The sequence below is a fragment of the Halichoerus grypus genome, chromosome X, assembly GCF_964656455.1.
Source record: "Halichoerus grypus chromosome X, mHalGry1.hap1.1, whole genome shotgun sequence".
Lineage (NCBI taxonomy): Eukaryota > Metazoa > Chordata > Mammalia > Carnivora > Phocidae > Halichoerus > Halichoerus grypus.
Window position 1 is genome coordinate 45,430,066 of NC_135727.1, and position 4,794 is coordinate 45,434,859.

At 47.9% G+C, this 4,794-nt stretch overlaps 1 pseudogene across 1 annotated transcript; it reads left to right on the top strand.

Annotated features, from left to right (window-relative positions):
• The first annotated feature begins 427 nt into the window (after window positions 1–427).
• On the top strand, window positions 428–3,496 carry LOC118540075 (uncharacterized; annotated as a pseudogene). Its single transcript, XR_013444502.1, has 3 exons — window positions 428–575; window positions 1,872–1,939; window positions 2,591–3,496. The product of XR_013444502.1 is annotated as an uncharacterized LOC118540075 (transcript).
• The last annotated feature ends 1,298 nt before the right edge of the window (window positions 3,497–4,794 follow it).

Genomic DNA, 4,794 nt, shown 5'->3' on the forward strand with positions numbered 1-4,794 from the left:
AAAAATATTTAGAAGCAAAAAAAAATCCTTATTTCAACTATCTGCTTCCCTGCCTGACAATCCACCATATACCTATTATATGAAGGTCTGGAGGAGAGGAGAAATGAACATCAGTGGCTGAGTGGAGAAGTAGATTGAGGGGGTAGGTGCTTTGAGATCAAAGGAGAGAAAGAAAAAATTCCTCAGAGATGTACCAACGGCCAGTTGCCCTAGGAGACAGAGCCCTTCCCTGATAAGATAGAACAAACACATACCACAGGGAGAAGGGGCCACATTTGACCTTTGGGATTAGCAAGGACCATTAAAAAAAAAAAAAAAAAAAAAGCGGTGAGAGGAGGGGACTTCAGCGCTGCGAGGCGGGAGCGGGCTAGTGAAGGGAAGAAGTGGGCTGGCTCCTGACGCACTTTCTGCTGGTGGGAGGGGAACTAGGGACCCGAGCCCACTGGTGACGTTTCCTTCACGTGATCAGAAGCCGACGTGTGCAGAAGTCCCTCTCCTCCAGGTACTAGCTCTCTATTTCCGTGGAGAGATTTCAGACTGAGGGACAGAGCGGCAACTGCCCTATAGCCCTGCAGGTAGGTACCAGCTGGAGGAGAAGAGGGAGGGCGCTGGGGTAGGGGTGGTAACTGATAGAGGTTACAGAGGATCCGGTCTGCTTTCCAGATGCCACCCCCTCCCACCCCCATTCATTTTGGCGCAGGGAATTGTATGAGTGTTGGGGGGAGAGGTCTGGGTACCATCTCTTATTTCCCTGGGTAAGTGTGGGCTTATGGCAGAAAGAAATGGGAGGAGAAGGAGGCATCTCTCTGGAATGGCTACAAATCCACAGGCACCTGCGGACCCCTGGGGTGGGGGGTGGCAGAGGGCAAAGACCAGAGCGGGTCCAGGACTGGATTCTCTCTACCCCTTCCTTCCCCAATGGCCATATGTTTGGTTCAAGAAAAGGAGGGCTTGGCGGGAGGAGATGGAGAGGGACCAGGGGTTGAGAATGGGTACCGGTTGGGATCTTCTAGGAGGTAGGCTATCGAGCTCCGAGCTACGTCTGACGGAGAGGGCCGGGAGAGGGGGATGGCGAGAGCGAGGTAATGGCCTGATCTCTGCAGGGCAGCGGGAGAGGGCAAAGCCTGTGAACCCGAGGTGGGGAGGGCCTGCGCTCTCTGCATCTCTTCTTCACCTTCCGTCCATTTTGGAGCCGGAAATGGTGGGCTGCAATTGGGGGGGAGTGGGGGAGGAGGTGCTGCAGAGGAGGGGGACAGGTTCAGTCTGGAGACCAGCTCCCTTTTGCGGAGGAGTGGCTTCTAAACTAGGGAGGACTGCGAGGAGATACCATGAGCCAAATTTTTACTGAATTTGGAAATAATTTCTCTCTTGCATTGTAGGAAAAGGTGGTATTTCTGTGTATGTGGAGAGGCAAGGGGTGTCAGGAATGCTCTGGACATTTCTGCCCTGCCCCCTGACTCTATCGTCACCATTTTCAGAGAAGTGATGGGCTTTGTGCTATCTGGACACCCTGGAGTGGGAGGCTTGGGAAGCAGATAACTGAGTACAGAAGGATCTGGCTTCTGAACATCACTGCCCGGAACCTCCCTCATTTTTTGTGCAAGAACAAGTGAGATAGAAATTCGGGAGGAGGATTCAGAAACATAGAAGCCTTTTGAAAGTAAACTTTCTTTGCCATTGCCCACTGGTAGAAAAATGGAGATTGTTAGGGAGGGGCTGTAGAGGGAGGATCAGAGAAGCAAGGGAAAGGGCAAGGGGGTGGCGGGACTTGGGAAAGTTTTGACAACTACAGTGTGACAAGAATCAGTGTCCCAGTTGCCAGTCATTCACTTCTCAACCCTTCATTCACCCTGTCTCCTGTCTCTCCACAGGTCTTCAGGTCTGTGGTTGTAGGCACCAACCCAGACAAGAGAAGAAAAGACCTGCAGGATCAGTGCAGGTCAGTGGGCGAAAGTAACTGTCCCAGGACCCCTGGGAGTACGAGTGACTTAAGCTTGAGCAGAAGTTGAGGAGGCCACTACCTGCCAACCCTACTGCATTCTCAGAGTCCATGGCCTCTGTCAGGACTCCAAGGGAAGAAACATGGTGCTTTATGGCTGTTGAGGACCGAGGGGAGAACAAGGAAGTGAGAGACAGGAAGCGTGGCATCTGTGCAGCCCCTTCACGGTATTAGAGTAGCCCTGAAATCTGAGAAGTGGTCATTATTCTATTGTGTCTGCAGTTCTAGAAGTCTTAAAACTGCAGGCAAGGGAAAAACGAAACTGGCCAGGATTCCTGCAGGTCAGTGTCAGTTGGGACGACCCAGTTAAAACTGTCACGGGCGTAGCTAACGCCAGAGCAAAGTTTACGGACAAAGCTGCTCTCACACACTTCTCAGCACACCCCGCTTAAATGTAGAAAGAAGCACCTGTGGAAGTCTGTGTAAGGTTGTATCATGTAAACATGTGTGAAGTGGGAAGGAAAGGAAAAAAATGTCTGGGTGGGAGTGCACCTGTAATTTGGGATAGGGTGAGGAAAACCCTAAATCATAAAAGGCAATTATTTTCAAGCGCTGTTTTCCCCAATCTGAGTCCTCCTTTCTGTCTCCTAGGACAGGCAAAGGAGGGAGAATCTCAACATGGAAAAGATCTACAAAGAAAACGAACAAGAGCCAGAAAACGAAGGAACCCTAGAAAATGAGGGAAAGCCAGAAGAAGAAGTTGATACAGAAGATGAAGGAAAATCAGAGGAGGAAGAAAAGTTGGAAGTGGAGGAGAAGCCAGGGCATGAGGGAAAGCTCCAGAATGAGGGGCAGCCAGATGACGAAGGACAACCAGAAGCTGAGGGAAAGCAAGAAAAGCAGGGCAAGTCCAAAGATGAGGGAAAACCACACGGTGAGGGCAAGCCAGAATCCCTGGCAAAGCCTGAGGGTGAGCCACGGGCTGCCGAAAAGCGCCCAGCTGAAGATTACGTGCCCAGGAAAGCAAAAAGAAAAACAGACAGGGGGACGGATGATTCCCCCAAGGACTATCAGGAGGACTTACAGGAAAGGCACTTGGGCAGTGAGGAGATGATGAGAGAATGTGGAGATATGTCAAGGGCTCAGGAAGAGCTAAGAAAAAAACAGAAAATGGGTGGTTTTCACTGGATGCAAAGAGATGTTCAGGATCCGTTTGCCCCAAGGGGGCAACGGGGTGTCAGGGGAGTGAGGGGCGGAGGTAGGGGCCAGAAGGACTTAGAAGATGTTCCATATCTTTAATGCCTTTGGCCTTCAATTCTGATCTCTCTGATGGGAATATTGCCGACCCTGCTTTCCCTGGCAGGCATTTGCCAGGCTATGTGCTTTAACCTTATGCTGATACTTTGCTTTAGGTGTCACTCTCGGTTACCAGCAGCCTTTTGACCCAACTGCAGCACTCTGTCTTTCAGTAGGGGACTTTCACCCATGTGCATGGAAGAGAGATGTTGATGGTACATTGTAAAATATTAATAAAAAAAGTTTTCAGAACTACATAAACGGTATCAGCCCATTTTTGAAAAAAAAAAAGTTACATAATACATCCGTGAGTAAGGAAAACCATGAAATTGAGTAGATCAAAAGAGAAATAGTGGTTTTCTCTGTGTAGTGGCAATGGAAGAGATTATCTTCTCTCATCTGCTTTTTTCCTTAAAAAAACATAGATTACTTTTGTCACAAAATAAATAATAAAAGATTCTAAAAATGGGACAATACATACCAAGCGCCTAAAATAACAGTTCAGTAAGTTTGTGAAGGCAGTGGAGACACTTAAAATTCCTGTTGTCAGGATGTGAAATGATGTGTAAAACTCATGTTACCTCTGGCACTCAAAGCTGGAGGAATCAACCTGGCAGTTATTACAGATCCATTGCTGTAAGCAACAGTCTTAGCATCTGGGAAATGGGGATAAAACTTCTCTTCCAGGGCTATGGAGAAGATCAGATGAGGTAATGCTTGTGAGCTGTACTGGGCTGGATCCTACCCTCTGCCCTACACCAGCAGAGCCAGAACTCTGTCAGATGTTTGGGGGAGGGCTGAAGGACGTCTCACTTGTGTCCAGGAATAAGTCCTGGAAGCTAAGAGGTGGCTGTCACTTTACCTTGGGGAACACTATGTCTGATGTGCACTGCTAGTCTTCTCATGGGTCCCGCACCCCCCGTAAGGGCCCCACTGCTGCTGGTGGGCTGGAATCCTCAAGGTAACAAAACCCTTTTGATTTCCCTAGAGTCTCCGCTGAGTCGAATCCCCTCTACGTTCCCTGCTGAACTGTGGAAAAGATGCCTCTTCTCATGTTATACTGTAGTTTTATTAATCCTGACAGGAGATGTGGAAAAATGCTTTGTAAAATTTTAAGTAATATATTTTTCAGACATTATAATTACCCCATTAGACTTGCCGCTTTCAAAGCAGAGAATCTATCTTACTGATTTCAGTACCCACAACATATAACAGAAGTTTAAAAAAAAAAAACACAATAGATTTCATTATCTAGTCAGAAGGCCTCAACTCTTGGTCCAGTTTTGTCCCTGATCGAATATGCAGCCCTGCGCACATTACTTTCATTCTTTAGCAACTGAGGCTTGCCACTCCAAAAGGAGCACAACAGGAGACGGGTTATATGACAATTCATTGCTAATGATTTTAACATTGGATATGGTAGTGTTTCTCAAAGTTTGCTGGCCACCAGAAGACCACCTGCATTAAAATCACCTAGCTACCTTGTCAAAAATTCAGAAACCCAGTTCCCATCTCAGACCCAATATATCAGAATCTCTTTTGACTTGTCCTCACAATGT